The sequence below is a fragment of the Lactuca saligna genome, chromosome 6 (genome assembly GCF_052625555.1).
Source record: "Lactuca saligna cultivar CGN05327 chromosome 6, ASM5262555v1, whole genome shotgun sequence".
NCBI lineage: Eukaryota > Viridiplantae > Streptophyta > Magnoliopsida > Asterales > Asteraceae > Lactuca > Lactuca saligna.
In genome coordinates, this window is record NC_136422.1 from 74,593,403 (window position 1) to 74,614,971 (window position 21,569).

Here is a 21,569-nt window from a genome sequence, read left to right on the forward strand (position 1 = left end):
TTCGAATGGAGAGTTGTTGTGTCTACAGTTAAAGCACACGAGCAGTTCAAATCATATTCGCTGGCGAAACTGGTGGGAATTCTGAAATCCCAAGAAAACATAGGGATGCAAGAGAAAAGTGTGGTCTCAAACTTGGGGTCCTTGGCCCTCCTGTCTAAAAGTAAGAACGCAGTAGAAGACGAAGATCTGAACCTGGAGGACTACAATCTAACTTCAGAAGATTATGCTATGATGGTGTCCAATCCTAAAAGGTTCATCAAGAAGAAGTTTCCTACCAATAAGAACCGAAATAGGCAGGGAAGCTACAGTTCTGAAAAGGTAAGGGAGGAGTCGAAGACTGAAGAACCAAAGAAAGAGGCAAAGGTTGAAGCGGACTCTGGTGTCAGCTGTTATTACTATGGAGGAAAGAATCATTACGCCAAAGATTGTGTTTTGAAGAAAATGACTATGAAAGATGAAGAGGCAATCCTTATGAAAAAGCTGGAGAAGATTAAAAGGAAGAAAGCTGCTACTAATCCTTCTATGAATGCTCTTATTGTACAGGGTTCGGCAGAGGATGACGAGTTCGGTGGCGTATAGGTGTGGTCGACCGACTCAGAAAATGATGAGGTGAGAAAGCCTTCTCATGGAAAAGCTTATGTCGCAAGAGGTGGTGAAAGCAATGGAAAGTGTCTGATGGTGACTAACGTATCTCACATGAGGGGATATAATACTGATGGTGGACATGAAGACGCCAAGGAGTGAGAGGACTTATGCTTCACAGCAAAACCTCTCAGTGTGCAGATCAGTGAACTTGATGAACTGATCAAGAAGGTACAATCTGTTTTTGTTTCGTTCAAAATTCCGCAAAAATCACACGAAAAGGAATTAAACAACTTGAATTCAAGAATCTCAAATCTAGATAGTTGTTTAACTCAAACACGGGTCAAAAATTCTAACCTGACTGACCAAATAAGTATGGTGTCATCCAAGAGTGAGGAGCGAAGGATGTGGATTGAGCAGAAGGAGTTGGACATCATTAAGATTAGAGATGAAAACATTTATTTGCAAAGAGACAATTTGAAATTGTTAAAACAAAGGAATGTTTTTTGTTTAATTGCTAAAAGGCTTTATGCTAACATTACTCAACTGCATCTGAATTGTGAAATAGGGCAGAAGATACATCACATGATTTTACCCTTCCTTGAGTTCAAGGAGGATGAAATCGATGCAGAAGCATACAACTGTGAAAGTGTTGTATCTTCCGATGATGTGAATCCTACTTATATGTATGGTCCGGAAAAAATAGAATCTTTTATAAAGTCCAAAGACCATAAGGACATGCTTAAAGATCTTCTGGATGAAAATGATAAGCTGAAAATCAAGACTGAAACCATACAAAAATTCGACTCATTGAGTGCCAACTTAAGTTCAGAAAACAAAATCGATGTTGAAAACACATCTGAACTTAATGAGGACGATGATATGAGTGAAATTTCTGTAGAGGATGAAGTCGACTGTTGAGAATTTGTCAAGAGTGAACCTACAAACCAGGAAAACCTGATTTCTGAAAATTATGTAGAATTCGCTCACTTGTCCAAATCTAAGTCCCCAATCCTTAAAGAAAAAGTTGTTGTGTTTCAAAAGGTTAGAACTACTCCAAATCAAGTATATAAAGTCACAGGAGTAACGGAACATCAAACTGCTGAACTCACTGCTATGGTTAACGAAGACAATGCAGATGGGTGTGATGAGTTTTTCTGGTCAGCTCCTATAGACAATGCAGACGAAACCGTTGGTCTATCAGAGCGAACGTCCTGGAAAACCAAAGGAAGATATGTACCAGGGCCACTGAATAAGCCTGACAACTTTGACGTACCAAGTACAAGTGGTACAAAAGAAATACCTGTAGAAAAAGTCACCTCCACAAGCGAAACCTCATCTATAAAGAGTGAACCGGCTGCCAAGAAGCTGAAACAAAAAGCTAATATCCATAGACAACCGAAACAAGTGAAAAATCAAAAGCAGCAAAAAAAACCTGAGATACAAAAAGAATCTCTCAGAGCGAAAGCAGTTTTGGCGCTCTCAAAATGCTCACTTCTCTTATCCTAATAACGATTCAAAGTCAGGGAAAAAGACTTTTGGGCCACATGAAGAACAGAACCAAAAGGAGAGGTTCGGTCCCGAGAGCAACAGCAACCGAAAGGAGAGGTTCGGTCCAGAGAGCAACGTCAACCGAAAGGAGAGGTTCGGTCCCGAGAGCAACAACAAGCGAAAGGAGAGGTTCGGTCCCGAGAGCAACAACAACCGAAAGGAGAGGTTCGGTCCTGAGAGCAACAAGAACCGAAAGGATAGGTTCGGTCCGACCAACAACACTCAAAAATCCAACTTCGGCTCATCAGCAAGTATCTACCGAAGGTCCAGGTTCGGTCCCTCTAATGACCATAAACAAAAAGGTCATTTCGAACCACAAGTCAGGAAAAATTCCCATTCTAAATTCTCTTTTTCTAATTCTTCTCATTCTCAGTTATCTTCTAAACCTAATTCTGTTCCCGCACAAAATTCAAAATCATCAATGAACTTAAAAGGAAAGTCGAAGATTTCTTTAGTCAAGGAAGACCAAAAGCAAAATAATACCCAAACACCAGAATCTGAAACCAAAACGTCTGTAGCTAACTCTAACAAAATCAAAGTGTTTACTATTAAGAGAAAAGATGAAACAACCTTAGTAAAACGAACATATCTTGTTGATGTTTCTATTACTATTCCTATTCCTGTGAAAGGCTCACGTGAACCCAAGAAACTTTGGGTTCCTAAATCTGCTTAATTTTTGCAGGTTATTAGTGACGAGTAGTTTGATGAAGAATGGTACGTTGACAGTGGCTGCTCACGTCACATGACGGGAAGAAAGGAAGAGCTAAGGGAGTTTCGATCTCTTCAAAATGGTGGCAATGTCAAGTTCGGTAACAACTCTTACGGAACGATAAAGGGTTCTGGGATGATAACTAATGGAGACATCACAATAAGAAAGGTGGTGTACGTTGAAGGGTTGTAGCATAATCTCATCAGTGTATCTCAACTAGTGGGAGGTACCGATCTTAAAGTTTCTTTTGACGACGAAGGTTCAGAGATTATAAAGAAGAAATACGACAAGGTCATCCTCAAATCAGACCGAAAAGGAGAAATGTTTCCTCTAAATCTCAAACCAATCAAAGGAAATCCAGCTATATGTCTTTTGTCCAAAGCTCATTCTAACGAAAGCTGGTTGTGGCACCGAAGGCTCTCACATCTCAACTTCAAAGAGATCAACAAGCTTGTCACTGGAGGTCATGTTCGGCGTCTTCCATTACTCAAGTTTGATCGAGAACACTTGTGCGCTGCATGCGAAATGGGGAAACAATGTCGTCAAAGTCACCCATCAATTATAAACACAAAAGTTGTTGAACCACTTGAGTTGCTTCACATCGACTTGTGTGGTCCATCATCAATCGAAAGCATTGGCGGTAGCAAGTATATTCTTGTTATTGTTGATGATTTCTCACATTTTACATGGTTGTTCTTTCTGAAGCACAAATCTGAGGCCACTCCTAAGCTAAAGATGTTTATCAAGCAGGTTGAAGTGCAACTGAGAAAAGTCGTTCGAAACATTAGGAGTGACAATGGACTGGAGTTCAAGATCAAAGAATTTGAAGAGTTTTTGGCAGAAAAAGGAACCAGTCACAACTTCTCAGCCCCTTACACGCCTCAACAAATCGGTATTGTCGAAAGGCGAAACCGATCCTTGTGTGAGGCGGCCCGAACTATGCTAAGTTTTTCTTCTCTTCCCTTATATTTTTGGGTTGATGCTATTGCTGCAGCATGCTTTACGCAGAACAGGTCTTATCTCAACAAGCGTTTCTCTCTCACTCCTTATGAGATCATCAATAACAGGAAGCCGAACGTAAAATTCTTTCATGTGTTCGGTTCACGATGCTTCATCTTCAACTCCAAAGAACATCGTAACAAGTTTGATGTTAAAGCAGACGAAGGAATTTTTCTGAGATATTCTCTCACTTCAAAATCATATCGGGTTTTAAACAAGTGTTCTAGAAAGATTGAAGAAACCTATTATGTGACTTTCGATGACAGCTACGTCAAGAAGCTAAAGACTACTGAATGAGCAATTGGAGAGATTTTCTCTCAAACAGGTCAAGTCACAGCCACGATTGCCAATTTATTTGATCAGTTTGTGGACTTATTCGATGAACCTGAGAAAGCCACTCTCTCGGAAGCCAAAGCGGCAGACAACAAAATGATTGACAGAAAGCATGTTCCAAACGAACCTCCTCAACATGACACTTCAGTTGAGGGGGAGAATTCATTCTCTTCAAATCAACCGAACACACACTTTCAGGGGGGAAAACTCTATCCCGGTGGCGCCCGAAAGTCCCACATCACCCGAAAGTCCTACATCACCCGAAGGTCCTGTAGCACCCGAACGACCAGCCACACCCGAAAGTCCAGAAACACCAAAAAGTCCAACTATACCTGAGAGTTATGTTTCATCATCAGTCGAGCGGGAGAATTCCGACATGTTCTATGATGACGATAGTCAATCTGAATTGGAAGAAATGATCAACACCGAATTGGATCCGTCCTATGATCGAAACTATCCTCCCCTCATTAAATGGACCAGAGATCATCCTGTATCTCAGATAATGGGCAATGTATCTGAAAAGGTCCTGACCCGATCCCAAGTGAAGGCAAAGCAAGCCTCTCTATTCTCCAAAGTAGAGTTTTGTGTGTATAATTCTTTCATGTCTAAAGTTGAGCCGAAGACAGTCAATACGGCTCTTGATCATTATGATTTGGTTCAGGCTATGCAAGATGAACTCAATGAGTTTGAAGGCAACAAGGTTTGGCGCCATATCCCAACACCTAAAGATGCCTCAGTCGTTGGTCTCAAATGGGTATTCAAAAACAAAATGGACAAGGAAGGTAACCTAATTCGAAATAAAGCTCGTCTCGTGGTGAAATGATACTGCCAGGAAGAAGGAATTGATTACGAAGAAACTTTTGCTCCGGTAGCAAGGCTAGAATCTGTTAGAATATTTCTTGCCTACGCTGCACACAAGAACTTCAAGGTCTACCAAATGGATGTAAAATACGCCTTTCTAAATAGAGAACTAGAAGAAACGATTTACGTGGAGCAACCTCCTGGTTTTGTAAATGAGAAGCATCCTAATCACTGCTATATCTTGGATAAAGCAGTTTATGGTCTGAAACAAGCTCCTAGAGCATGGTATGAAACTTTAACTAAATTTTTAAAGATGTCTAAATTCAAACAAGGCTCGGTTGACCCAACCTTCTTTCGTAAAAAGGAAGGTAACCACCTTATGATCGTTCAAATCTATGTCGATGATATCATCTTCGGCTCAACGAATCCTAGCTTAACAGCTGAATTCAGAAAGCTGATGGAGACTAAATTTGAAATGAGCTCAATGGGTCCGATTAACTTTTTCCTTGGTTTAAACATTAGACAGCGACCCGAAGGCATTTTTATCAATCAGGAAGAATACACCAAGATTCTTCTTGCTAAATTCGGCATGATGGGAGATTCAAAAGTCAAAGTTCCAATGGCGTTTGGCACCAAGCTCACACCATCCTTGGATAAACCGGTAGTCGACATAACGTTATACCGCCAGACGATTGGATCCTTGATGTACCTCACAGCTAGCAGGCCCGATATAATGTTTTATGTGTGTTATTGTGCCAGGTTTCAAGGGAATCCTCATGAACTGCACATGCTAGCAGTGAAGAATATACTCCGGTATTTGAAGCGAACCACCTCTCTCGGTCTCTGGTATCCATTAAACTCAGGTTTCTTTGTTCAAGCCTACTCAGATGCAGATCTTGGAGGATGTGGTTTAGACAGGAAAAGCACTACAGGAGGATGTTAATTCCTCGATGGGAAGTTAATGAGCTGACAATCTAAGAAACAAACACGTGTTTCACTATCTACAGCCGAAGCAGAATACATTGCAGCCGCCTCTTGCACATCTCAAGTGATTTGGATCCAAAGCCAACTCTGGGACTATGGACTCAATATGAAAAAGATCCCACTATATTGTGACTCAGAAAGTGCAATTAGGATCTATCATAACCCAATGCAACATTCCAAAAGCAAACATATTGCACCAAAGTATCACTTTATTAAAGATCACGTTGAAGACGGAAATGTAGAGATTCATTTTGTACGCACTACCGATCAACTGGCTGACATCTTCACCAAAGCTCTTCCTGAAGCAAGTTTCTATAAAATTCTACAAGGGCTAGGTATGATGGAATCAGAGTCAGTAGCAAAAACTACTTATTAAAACTAAAAGTTAGAAGCGAAATGAACCGAACGCTCGGTCTATTTTGGTTTCGGTTCACATGGGAACCGAAATGAACCGAACGCTCGGTCAATTTCGGGTTCGGTCCCATTATCTTGTCTTCGCTTATCACTTAAAGGTAGTTTCGTTGGTTGTAAACCTTTTTGTATCCTTTCTTCTCAATTTCATCTGTCTTATTTTCCAAAACTTTTTCCTTTTCAAATTCATTTTTTTTTCAACCGAAATAGACCGAACGCTCGGGTTTGGTTCCAAATTTTTGTTTGTGTGTTTGTTTTTTATTTTTCTTTCTTTAAATCAAAAATTCGAAAAAAAAAATTTGTTTTGTGTTTATTTTTTTATTATTATTATTTGTGTTCGTTAAGGTTCATGTGTGGATATTTATTGGGAAATTCTGGTTCTCACATTTTTGTTAGTTAAGTGTCCCTAGAAGCATGTTGATGTATGTGTCCAAAGCCTTACTTGATTCTGAATAATAGCCTTACTGACTTGGTATATACAAACCTTGTCTTCCCAATTAGGCTTTAATATTTATTCTAATCATGAGCTACCTTACTCTCTTCTCACATGAGATAAGAGTTATCTGCCTAGTCCTTATTTTAACAGCAGAGGTACTTTGGTTTCTTTACACCATCTCCAATACTTTTTTCCATCCTATTCGCTTCATAAATGTAACCCTTGAGACTCTTAGAAATTACCACTGAGGTTTACGGTTATACAATTTCTGTGTTCATGATCTTAGCTTCGTGCCACTACGTGCTAAGTGAAACCCACAATTCAATACCTACCATGAATTGACGGTCAACCATTACATTTGTAGTTGTATCATGAAATCTCTTTCTTTTGTGTGATTCTTATGAAATTGTTACTAACCATGACATTTCTTCCCATAGAATCCAGTTTTAATATTTTGAGATTTCACAAACAAACATTTCCAAACAAGTCACCACAAATACAATCCCAACCTACTTGCTCAACAGACCACATTGGTCTCACAGGTACTTCGTTTGGTTTCGGTCTTATGTCAAGGTCCGGAATTCTAAACTGAAGCGAAAGCCACCCAAATTAGCCTACTTAAAAGAAGCCTTTCAATACTTCTCAATAAGTGTATGATCGTAATTCAACGGGAAACCAAGCAAACACTTTAAGGTCTCTCTTGACTTTGAAGGAAGAGATTCATGCCCGGGATCTATTGTTTCATGTCTATATTGACAACACAAATTCCCACATAGATATAGCTTTATTTCTTTATCTTTGACACTCTATGCACGAAAATCTTTGATTTTCCAAAAATCTGGTTCAGTTCTCTACCAGCTGCTTTCCTTTATGAAGCTTTGGTTATTTATAATGTACTCAACAAGGACATGCTGTGATTTTTATCAGTCCTTACTTCTTTTTATTGATAACAACTATTTAAAAGATAAGGTGCTGACTCAGCCGGAAGAGTAACGGCTTCAACAGTGATTTGACGGACATGCGTGCAAAAAGGAAAACAGTATTCTCTCTCATGTGTAATCATCGGGGACGTTAATTGTCAATTTTCAATCACATCAAGCGCCGTTCCAAGTTCCGAGAAGATTTGGGGGTGAATTTTTCTCTCTCATCCATAACCGATATAAAGTGTTCAACCCCAGCTATTTATCCTTTTCATCGCAACCCACAAAGCACACAGAAGTTTTTCTCGTACTATTCCTCTTCTTCTTTGAAGCATTCAACAATGGCAGATTCCTCTTTCGTCGATGAAACTTCTTCCCGATCAAACATTCTTCCAATCCGACCACAACAAAGCCTTGTTATCGATCTCAACCCAATATCCTATGATGCATTTATGTATCCGATAGTGGAGTGTCTCAAATACTCTCCACTAATTCTCGCACTCTCTAAGGTTGAAATCGTACCGATGGAATGTCATTCACAAGTTTTCTCCACCGCCCACTACGACAAATCTGTTGATCATATCTACTTCGACATTCTTGACAACAAATCCTCTATCTCCAAGCAGCGATTTTGTTGGCTTCTAGGGTTTGAACCTGACGAATCGAGGGTTAACCCTGATTCAATCACCATGAGTCAACTCTTCTCCATGTTTTATAACATGGGATACACAGAAATCTTTACGACGATGAAAATATTCAAGAAGTCATGCCTTCCTCCTCAATGGAACGGCTTTTTCACGATCCTTTTCAAGGGTTTATCTGAACGGAGTGCAGGTTCTGACGGGGCCAGCCGATTATTCATGACCATCGTTTATGGTCTGTATAATGGTATCAACCTTGATTACGGTTCGGTCCTGTGGCAACAGTTGATTCAAAGCCTTGGCTCTACCTCTCGTCACACTTAAATATTTTATGCCAGGTTTTGGACGATCGTCACCAAATGGGCCATGGACAAATATCATGTCCCCACAGTGGCGAACTCTCCTCTCTCCTCGATTGGTGAGTTTCATACCACCAAGATTATTGTGACTGATCCCTCCAAATTTAGTTTTGTTGGATCAATTCCAGAGTGCATGTACGCTGGTGTATCCAAGGAGAGCAGGATCTTCAAAACCTACAAGGAGTTTCCTCCTTCGGGTCCAAGAGAGTTGACACCTGAGATGCTTCAGTCTATTAATGACGCAAACAAACCTGCCACCAGGGGAAAGAAACCAGAGAAGGGGAAATCAAGAAAATCTACAAAAGGAGCGAAAGACCCTACTCCTAAGAAGCAAAAGTCGAAAAAAGCAGCCCAATCTCCTCCACCGAAGAAGAAGAAAACACAACCGAAGCGCAAACTAGTTCTTGCTTCTTCCTCAAGTGATTCAGACGATGAAAGTTCAGACTCTGAAGAGTCGATCCGAGGAGACTCTCCTCCCCGTTCTCCTATTCATGAGGTACTTATTGTCACCGAACCTATATCTTCTCCACCTATTACTATATATATTTCCATTCCCACCATAACCTCCGCTATTTCTATTCCCCTCATAACTACCTCTACTCACATTCCACCCACTTCTATTCCTATACCACCACCCATTTTCTCTGAAGCCGCTACAACAACCACTGGAGTTCGAACCAACTTATATGATACGGGGGATCGTACTTCAGCACCCGAACATACACCTACACCCGAACCAACTTCAACACCCGAACTTACTCCCACTACTAAACCATCCACTATACCCTTATCTCCCACTCACTCAGCTGAAACCGAGACATTTATAGGAGGGGAAGATATGACCTTCGATTCCATTTACTACAGCCCCTACCAGGTTCAAAGTGATGATGATGATGATGCTCCTGTCACCAAAAAGCACCTCAAGGAACTCCACGAGAAGAATGATAATCTCGTTGCTTCCTCCTCTACCTCCAAGTCTCATATCTCGGAAGCCACCATTAAGGGGATGGTGGACACTTTCACCAAACCACACAACGCCTTAATCAATTCCGCTACTACTGCTATTGACAAATCTACAAAGGCTTGTGCTGCGGCGACAAAAAAAGTCGAAAAACTATTTCAAGAAGCTAACATCTTTCTGGAGTCTTTATAGGGGCCAGCCAAAACTAATACCAAAAAGGTTCGCTTGGTTGTGGAGAAGCTGGCCACCTCCCTAGAAACAGAAAAATAGTACTTTGCCAGCCTTCGTCAAACCCTCAAAGAAGACAATCAATCTTTTCAGTCTTCGGTTGCAGATCGTCTGCTCAACTTCCAACAAACCCTTGCCACAGAATCTTCTTCAAAGGATAAACTTGCTCACAAAACATCTGAGCTCCAACTTGCAAGTCATCAGCTCTCCCAAGAAGAGAAGGAGGTCAATTATCTTCGGTCTGAGAAAGCTGTGATTCAAAGTTGTGTTTCAGATGTCCACGGAGCTCTATCTAATATTATTGAAGCCCATGACCCGATTCTCAACTACTCGGTGAGGCGAACTCTTGCTGAGAAGCTTGCCCCTTCCCTTGCCTTGCTTAGCCGAATTGAGGGGCTTCCTGAGAAGGTGGCCCATCCGAAACAAAGGGGAGAAAAGACTTCAATGGCCACAGCTCAATCTCAACCTCCACCTATTCCCAAAGCTCAATCTCAACCACTTCCAGTCTCTTCATTAGTTTCTCCTAGAGCAACTAAACCAACAACTGTTCTTGCATTAGGTTTGAGTGTTCAAGACAAAGGCAAACAGGTTCTCAATGACAGTGATGAAAGTGAGGATAAAGAAACTATTGCTAACATTCTGAAGAAACAGGCCACGGAGAAAGAGCTTGATGCAAATGCTCGGATTGCTAAAAAGGCTGAAGCTAATGAGAGGAAGATGAAGGAGGCGCATGATCTCCTTGAAAGTCGAAAAACTCAATTTCCTCCTTGGACTCTTGAAGAGCTTGTTAAAGAAGCTATCGAGTCCCCCAGCACCCTTTGGATTGAACCCGTGATCTCCTTGGACCGGGTCAATTCGGTTGATTCTCAATTTGACATGCCCTTGACCAGAAAGGCTTTTATGTTTCATGCATTCTCCCACATAGTTGAAGTCCCTCATCCTCACCCGCAGGTCGATAGGGAACTTATAGACATCTATCTGAGGACTGCTCAACCTCAGTATCAGACGTGGAGTGCACAGAAGATTATCAACGTTCGGGTCCTCAAACCCGTTCGGGAGGGTAACTTCACAAATGTCAGATTCAAGGTCTTGAGGGGGTCCGACAAAACCGAGCATGCCATCTCTCTAGCTGATCTTCCAAATTTAAATCCTCATGACTGGATAATCCTGCACAACATTCTCCTCATCAATGAAATGGAATATGGGCCGATCATAGATCATTTCAAAAGGATGTTGGTGTGCTATATTTTGGAGGTTGCCAAGTTGGATCAAGTAGTTGCAAGTGTCCTTAGAAAGAAGCCTACTATCACTCCAGTTGGTTCTGCAAGCGATTTAAATAGAATGCAGATGGGGAAGATTGACCCAAAGCGAAATTCAGTCATGTTCACCAGGGCAGAAGGTCAGAAATGCTTATTCGCTTTGGCTGACAAACATCTTTACACCACTTCCTGCTTGGAGCATGTCCTGGGAATCATCAATCGGTGCAAGCAGAATTCGGAAAGTGATAAGAAATACTTCAACGACATGATCAATTGGTATATTCACTTCCGACAAACACTTCTGTCCATTATTCCATGCTTGTTCAATACCGTGAAGAAATCTGGTGCCGCGGGTGCAAGTAAGACGAAGTGAGGCCTCGCCCCAATTGATGCAAAGGGGGAGATTGTTGGGTGCATGGTGTTGCATCTTGGGCTCGTCTCTTAGCCCTGTTTTGTATCCGGATTGGGCCTGTCCATCCGTGATTTATTTGTTAGGGTTTGAGTATTTATAGATGCTTGCATGCATCTTAGTACATAAGATTTCAGAGATAATCTAAGAGTGTTCATTGTTTTTATTGTTTTGTAAACCCTAAAAGCCTCTACAGCGGAAGTTCTTTGTCGAGCTCTGCTGAGGCTTGAATCATTTGAATCATTAAGCATATTGTTGATTCCATCTCTTGTTTATTACTTTGCTTAAATCGTTTTGCCAATCCTGTGTAAGATCTAAACGATCTAAGAGATTTATATCTCATCAGATAGCATAAAGCATCACAAATTGTTAAACACATAAGCATCTTCCCTAAATAAGCTACTACTTGTGTCTATTCAGGTGTAGTACCTGAAACTTATTATACACACTCCTCACGATCATCGCTTAGCATTCTAAGTTTAAGTCTAGAAATAAATCCATATTCCTAGTTCACTTAAACTAATGCTCTAATACCAACTGTGACATCCACATTTTCACGGCTAGAAAAGATTGATTTTTTTTATGCTTTATAAAAATCAAAGTACCTCTTTTAATAAAAATGTTGCGGAATTTGTTCCTAGTAAAACATGATAAATACACTATCAAAGCATTTCCGAAGAAAAGTATTTTTATTCATTTTAAAACATTTGGGATGTCATCGTCAACACAAAAACATAAGCATAAAAAGAACTTACATTCATTATCACTAGTGATTTATATCTCCTTAATCACTTAGTTTATTGTGACTTCATATCAACACCTGTGATATAAATAAACTAAGTGGGTCAGGTTGGGAAACATGGTGAATACATAGGGTTTTCAACACACAATAAATAGATTTATTAACTTTATCAAACCAAACAAACATAGTTATCTGTTCTCGTTATCCTCACTTTACGTCCCTAAAACATTTGACACAAGGGACCTAGCCTAAGGACTTCCATCGGGGTGACAACACATGCTTCGGGGGTTCCTCAGCAATTCATGTCAAATAAGGAAACCATGTGGGGGATGGAGTATTGCTGGTGAGCACACAGTTCAAATAAACACCTACAGGTTGTGAGCCTGCTAGCGTTCCACTTGACTATCTAGAATAGTCTGTGGTCGTCATCTATACTCTGCTAGAGGACTAGATCATCAATAACATCTATACCGAGACGTCTCATTATTTTTTTTTGTCACACAGCAACTACTACATCCACCCATGTTTTACCCAACACGTTTTGTATATATAAAATACATACACAATTTAAATCATTTAAAACGTGTATAAAAATATTTCACCCATCATAGACAATAAGTATTCAGACAATATGCACACATAGCACGTAATTTATATTAAATACTTCATATATATGTGTAAGATGAAAGGGACCATGCACTCACCTGATAAGGTGGTGACTCGGTACTCGGACAATGCTTCGTTTACTTTAAAATAGTTTCCTTCGACGAAACCTAGTATTATTACCACTAGAGTTTAGTATACTATTCGCCGAGACCAATTAATAGTCTAACTATAATTACTATTATATAAGTGTTAAGCAATACTTATATAACCCATAATGATATCCCAAATACTTATTATAAGTTTCTAATAACGTTACTATAATTAAGTAAAAGCTATATTAAAATAGCGTAGGCGTAGCTCACTTTTAGTGGGTTTTATAGAAAACCATGCTTTTCTTGGAGCAGCATTCCCGAGTTGAAAAGCTCTTCCTCTCGGAGCCGTTGAGCACTTCGGGGCTTCCGCCTTGTGCTAGGGAGGTTCCCAAGGCTCTTTGGGGGGTTTTGGGGCTAGAGATAGGCTCTAGAGAGAGAGTAAACAGAAGAAATAATGGGAAAGGTGTGAAGAATATGAGGGTGGGAGTGGTTCTATTTATAGGGTGAAAATGGTTGAACTTGTTGTCACATGTCACCATCTAGTTGCAAGACTTGGGGAGAAAGCAATGGCCAAGATTGTGCGACATCACCCATTTTCTCACAACACACTTCCGACTTCTAAAATCCGTAACTTTCACATACGACTTCCATTTTTGACGTTCTTTATATCCACGCGTAGGTAAAAGTAAGATTTACAGCTTTCATTTTGACTCCGTCGGCTAAATCTCGACCGGTCTTAAATATAACAGTACGAGGAGATTATACTATTAAATGTACGCGTAAAATTCATAACTTCTACATACGAACTCCTTTTTCGCCTGTCTTTTTACCGATGAGTTCCTGTTAATGAGATCTTCAACTTTCATTTAGGTCATGTAGGCCAAAAACCGCTCGAACTAAAATTTGAGTTTCGGGTCGTGCACTGCTATGCCAAATGTTAGAAAATTCATAACTTCCTTAGACGAAGTCAGATTCAGGCGTTCTTTTTATGGACGCTCTCAGTTTAACATATTCTATGACTTTTGTTTGGTTACTAAGGCTAAAAAGTCCTCTATCGTAAATTCAGCATTTACGTCTCCCGGTGTCGTGCCGGTTTTGCCGAAAAACTTCGATGGACCATAACTTCTTCGTTATAACTCGGATTTCAACGTTCTTTATATGTACGGAACCCTTGAGATGTATTCTACAACTTAGTTAAATTATTTATTCTAAATAATCTTTTGTCAAAAAGTCATTTTCGACCCCTATGTATCTACTATTAAAATAATTATTTAAGTACTAAAAGTATAGTTTATGGAATACTACGCTAGTTTACTACTAAAAGTATCCACTTTTAAAATAATTATTTAAGTATAATTATTTTGTATTACAAAGTACATCACTACAGGATAATACAAACGATCACTAAAACAAGAGAACGCTATAACAGTACACGTAAACTAGTTAATACAGTATTGTGAGGCACTACTTCATTGTACCCCCATGGTAAAGGTTTAAGTCCTATAAATTGTAACCAGAGCCTCCCGGATGGCGAGTGTGATATTTTTGTATAGATCTATACGAGACTAACAATCCCATACCCAAACTACTAGCTATAGTTAGGCAACCATGCCTAGGGGTGACGAATGTCATAAATACCGACACCTGAAGAACGTCGTAGAGGCCACTAGGTCATATTAGCATGGTTATATGAAACTCATAATAGTATCAACTAAATGACATTTACGGGATTAACACTACTTCGTTGGTTTTATCTTAATAACAAGACTATATAGTTTTACAAGTAACAACAGCATACAAATCAAAAGGGACCTAATAGTTAACACTATAAATTCTTGGTTTATGCGTCAAAGGTTATTTATAATTATAGCCGATTCACACAGTTTATTACCTATTTGATCTTGGTTATATATGATATGTATTAACTAAGAAATTATGGGGGTAAAAAGTATGGGTCAGATCACAAAATACAAGTACATTACAGTATTTTCTAGTACAAAACATACACTCCTTAGAGAATGTATAACAGGGTACATGCGTACAAAAAGGGTAACAATATAATTAAAGTCACATTTCATTACTTTTCCAAGTACGATTCAATGGAACTTATGTGTCATTACATCAGAAAATATAGGATTTTCTAGAAGAACATACTTACATTACTAAAAGGACCATTACAGTTAACTCTGTAAGTACCTAGTGAATTCGTCAGGGTTATATACCATGATGATCCGACAAACAGTGGGATGTATGCCTTCCACCCCATTTCCTTTCGTTGTTTGGTTGTGGGGTTGGGGTAGAACCATACAGTCAATTGTTTGTTTGATCCAGATTGTATATAACTTGTATACAATAAGTAGTCGTAGAAGAAACTAGGATGAGTCATTTTACATATCATTCATTACATCATGACATATAGGATTTCCTGGAGAAATACATCACGTTTTATAAAGAACAAAGAACCTGTTTTCTAAAAACAAAATGCTTATAAACTCACCAAATTTAATGTTGACACTTTCAAAACCACTTTGATTCTCAAGGCACTAGTAGACAGGTACTCGCGCAGGTTCTAGAAGATGGAGCATAGTAGCTTCAAGTATTTATTTTTCTATTTACTTTTGGAGTCAATCATATGTGATGTAAATACAATGTAAACACTATATTATCAATACAATGGTTGTTATTGCTTTGATTACTATTATTCAGTTATTGTTATACTATACGTGACGTCCTCCGTCCCCAAACGTTTCTACCATCTCGGTTTGGGGGTGTGACAACATAAGTAGGTCCTTTCATTGCTATAACTTCTAACTGTTTAGCACTTCCATTAGGTCACCTATTCGTTACATACATTAAAGAACATGAACATATTTTGTTGGTTAATGATGCATTAATAATGATAAATATGATTGAACTGGTTATACTTACTCTGTCCTCAAACCATTCAACAAAATATTTATCTCTAAGATCTTTAACCGGTTCATTTGGATGCAATTCCATTTCTAGTTCATAAAATTCAAGGATTTAAGGGCTAACTTCTTTATAGTTAAGTAAGATGTAGGTGTGCACCTTGTGGAGCTCTTTATTGGTCAACCAATATCATTTTCCACCCTTTTCATACAATCTTCTTTATGGGATGACAAACACACTAAGCGAAGATTCTCCACACAAAGAGTTGTGAATTTGTAGTGTGAAATTTCGTGGCTCTCAATTATGGTAAGTCTCAATCTTTAGTTCAAAATAAAATGAACAATTGGTAGCGAGTTCATTCACTCTATGTTGATTGATGATTGATCCTTCCACCCTTGCTTTGGTCTTGATTCTTATTTTTATTATGCCTAATTTCCCATATTTATAAAGTATCAAAAAGGTATTAGGAATGCTAAAAAAAATCTTTAAAAATGTTGGATATACAATATTACAGTAGTGTGATTACCTCTTGTATTAATACATCCATCTGTATTGTACCGGGCCACCGACAATAGTGATGGGTGTTATGCAAAACATATAATTTCTATGTGTGAATGCAACCCTAATACTTGATCTACATTTTATCTAATTGAACATACAACTTTAAACAACCAAAACAAACCCTATAACATCTAGCACCATTTCGAAAAAGACCAATTAGGGTTAGGATAAACATACGTTTAATTTTTATTGGCAAATAACAAAACCCTTGTGTTATTGAAGACTTGAGAGCAAGCGCTACAAACGCGCCTCTAGTGGTTCAAACTCATCACTAGCATAGGAAGAGGATTGAGAAAGAGTGAGGAGGGAGGCTTATAAACTTTGGCTAGCTCTTCACAATAATAGTTTAGCCAAAAATTTTAGGGTTGAGGCTTTATTTATAGTGTAGTCAAGAAACCCTAGATGAGCCCAAATCCAAGTTTATCGTAAGCTAGATAACTATCCACCTTGCTGATTATCAACCAGGGATAATTCTAGAAACCCTAAGGCTTCATAAAACTATTCATGCCTTATGGAGGGTTATAGAATGCATCTTGTTTAACTATTGAACAATTGCACTTTAGTCCTTGCACTTTTAGTTAATTCTTTTAATCATAAAGTTAATTCTAATTAATGTCTGATTTAATATCAATTAAATATTACTATTTGTAATTAATATATTATTCTCATAATATATTAACAAATTATTTATTTCAATTTATTAATGAAATAATAAATCAACCTCTCTCTCCAAAAATCATCGTGTGTAGTTGCTAGTCTTAAGGACAACCCCAAAAGGACTATGCTACTACCATTTCAAGCATATACCAAATATAATTATGGGCTTCGACACCTAATCCAACATTCTCCCACTTGGATAAGTCTAATGATTGTAATTACCGGTATATTCTTCTTAATTGATCAACATTTTTTAGCTCTCAAAAGCTGCTGTCAAACTCTGACCTAGTTAGTTATGTGTCCTAAGGATTCTCTTCTGATGATACCCTCTTCTGGAAGAGGTGAACTTCTTCAACTCTTTGTCTAATGAAATGGTATTTTTTTGTAGATGTGTCTTGATCTCCCATGATCTCTTGGTTCCTTTGTTAAGGCAACTGCCCCTTCATTATCACAGAAAATCTCCATTGTCTCATTGATGGCTGGAACAACTCCAAGGTCTCCGATAAAGTTCTCTCAACCAAATAGCCTCCTTTGATGCTTCGCTTACCACTACGTACTATGATTCACAAGTAGAACAAGCAACCATCTCCTCTTTGGAACTTTTCCAGGTTACTGCTCCTACATTAAGGGTAAACACCCAACTAGATTAAGAATGGATGTTGCCTTTGTGTATCTGAAAGTTGGCGTCACTATATCTCGTTACTCATAGGTTATCACTACCACCAAGCACAAAGACCTAGTCCTAAGTTATTCGTAGATACTTAAGAATATTCTTCAATTGTATCTAGTGAGCTCTACATGGATTTCCCTGATAATGAAAGAACCATGCTTAAGGAAAAAGCCACATCATGGCGAGTACGTGTCATAACATACATGATAGATCCAACGGTGGAAGCATATGGAACTCTACTCATTTCTGATTTCTCTGCATTAGTACTCTGGCTCCGAGTCTTACTCATTAGTATTACTCTGTATGGGCAATTCTCTTTTCTTGGAATTCTCTATATTAAAATGCTTTAGTACCTTTTACAAGTATGTACTTTGCCTAATTCCAATTATCCTTGTACTCCCGTCTCTCGAAATCCTTATCCTAAGAATATAAGCACCCTCTCCCAGTTCCTTCATAGCGAAACAGTTTTAAATCTAAGACTTAACCTCTTGCAAAGTTGGAATGTAGTTTCCTTTAAGAATTATGTCATCAACATACAAAGCTAGGAAGGTTACCATAATCCCACTAGCTTTGACATATACACAAGATTCATCTTCACTTCTAGAGAAACCAAACTCTTTGACCTTCTTGTCAAAAAAAAGATTCCATCTACGAGAAGCTTATTTCAATCTATAGATTTATTTCTCAAACTTACACACTTTATTTGGATACATTACATCCATAAAACCCTATGGCTGACTCACGTAAACATCCTCAGCCGACTTCCCATTAAGGAAAGTGGTTTTGACATCCATCTTCTAAATTTCATTGTCATGAAACATAACTATGGAGAGCATTATGCTAATATATTTTATCTTAGCTACTGTTGAGGAGGTCTCATCGTAGTCAACACCTAGGATTTGAGTAAATCCCTTCACAACTAGTCGAGCCTTGAAAGTGTGTACCTTTCTATCCATGGCGGTCTTTGTCTTGAAGATCTATTTGCACCCAACTATCTTGTGACGTGGTACGTTATCAACCAAATTCCAAACTTGATTATCATAGATGGACTTGATCTTGCTATTCATTGGCCCTTTCCACTTGGCTGACTCAGGCCCCCACATGGCTTCCTTGTAGTTAGCTGGTTCATCAAAATTTTCTAGTATACTATCACTAATAAACGTATCACCATATGAAGTAATATGGAAACCATAAAACTCAAGGGCCTTTCTAACTCTACTGGAATGCATAAGAGGTAATAACTCGTCAATTGTTTCAACTGTTATTTCTTCCTTAGATTTAGCCGTAGTATTTTCAGAAGTTCCTTCATCGTTTGACTCTTGAATTTCTTCAAGATCAATGGTATTCCTATTGTCCTCTTTGCATATGAGCTCCTATCTCTCTCTCTCGCTCTCTCTCTCTTTCTCTCTCTCTCTCTTTCTCTCTCTCTCTCTCTCCTCCCTTTTGTGCTATGAAGAGCACATTCTCATTAGGTCTATAGAACAAAGATCCAAAGGGATTTTGTGGGTAGCTGATGAAAGTACATCTCTCACTTCGAGGTTCAATCTTGTTGTGTGTCTCATCTAACGAAACCTTCTAGCCTAATTGATTCTTGACTTCATGTTTAAACTCTTGGTACTTTTCAAAGGTTTCTGACTTATACTTGATTAAGTAGATGTCACCATATCTACTATAATCATTAGTAAAAGTCATATAGAGTCAATTTATATCCCTTGTGGTGGATCTGAAGGGCCCACACACATATGTGTGTATGAGATCAAACAATCCTTCACCTCTTTCACAAGAACTAGTGAAAAGTGATTTTGCCATCTTTCCTAATAAACAAGACTCTCATGTATCGTCTGACCTTATGTCAAATAATTCCAACACTCCATCCTTTTGGATTTGGATTCATTTATTTTTAACATGTACAAAACAAAAATGCCTATAGCACGCTTTTTCTGTACGATTGGACGAATCAATTTGATAAACACTATTTCCTAAATTGTCTACAATCATGACAGTTTCATACAACCATCATAAGCTAAAACTTCAAAATAAGATAAAACACCATTTTAAAATCAGAAATAGAATCATTTTCATCATTAAAATAATATATAAAACCTTGTTTAAATAAAGCATGAAATGAAATGATGTTTCGTGTCATCTCTGACAAGTAGCAAAATTTTATTAAATCCAACCCTAACCTACTACTAGCTATAAACTCCAATCTTGGTGACAGTTGAAGATCACCTTTTCCCCATGATCAACTTTATCCTTTCGTGCTCCACATCCTCGCTTCTTTTTAGCCCCTGCAAATCATAACAAATGTGAAATCCACATCCGATATCAAGGACCCAAGAATGAGAATATGATGAGTTATTCTATAAGATAGTGTAAATTCCTGCTGATGTTGGCGTCACCTTTCCATCCTTGATATCCTGCCAGTATTTCGGGAAGCTTCGTTTCTAATGTACCTTTTCATTGAAATAGAAGCAAGTGGCCTCCTTGGGATCAGATACAAGGGGAGCATCAGAACTGGATTTTCCTTTGGGCCGTGTACTTGATGACCCAACTTTGGACTATCCCTTCCAATTTTTCTTTGGAGGACCTTTCCTCTTCTTCCCTTTCCCTTTCCATATGGCCAGGAGAGGTGCGCTAGTAGGAGTGTAGCCTATACCTTTTCACTTTATTCCTGCTTGAGCTATTTGTAGGAGGTTGTGGAATTGAGACAATGTAGTGTCCTTATTGCTCTAATGATAGGTCGATATGAACTGATCAAAATGACTTGGCAGAGAGTTCAACACTATGTCGATCACCAACTCCTCATCAAAGTTCATGTTGAACTTGATTAGCCTATCCACGTATCGTTGTATTCTTTAAACATGGCTGCTAACAAAGTCACCCTCCTTCATCTTGCTAGTAATAAGGGACTTTACTACCTTATACTTCCCTTGACAAGCTCTCTTATGGTATTTATCCATAAGGCCGTTATTCATCTCGTACGACCAGTAATCCTCATAGTTCCTTTCCAATTCTGGAGGCATTGTCGCCACCATAATGAACACAACTTTTGTGGCATCATTATAGTGTTTCTTGTAAGCAACAATTTCTTTAGGAACGACCTTCTCTTTGCTGATCTCACTAATGGTCTCTCGAGGATATATTCCTTGTCATCAAAACGAAGGGCCATCTTAATGCAGCTCATCAAATCGTTGTAGTTGGTGGCATCCAATTGCACCTTCAACTAAATGTTCAGCATGGAGAAGTTCTTGTTGTTGGTAGAGGAGGAACTAGAAGCATTAGTCGGAGTAGCCATCTAAAAGAGAGGAAAGCATAGTTCTAGTCAAATAAGAATAATCCTCAATATAACACTCAAAATGAAATATCAAGGCTAGGATCTAACTAAATAATTCACAACATACAAAAGGGATGCTGTAATCTAATTGTAAATTATATAAAGGTAGGTAAATGACGATTTACCAATTTCACCATCGAAAAACGAACTTTTTATGAATTTTTTTTAAATGAAATTCTTAGATCTTTTTTAGAATCATTGAAATTTTCAATGGCATGTTTAATCTCTATTATGCTATTCCATTTGTGACTAGGATACCAAGGATCACAAACAAGATGTGAATAACCATATAAATTAACTTGGAACTCTTGATGTCATTTATCATCTCATTTTAATGTGCCATTTAGTCACACATGCTTCATTAATCAATGATAATTTTCATGACACCTATTTCCACTCTTTATTTATCCC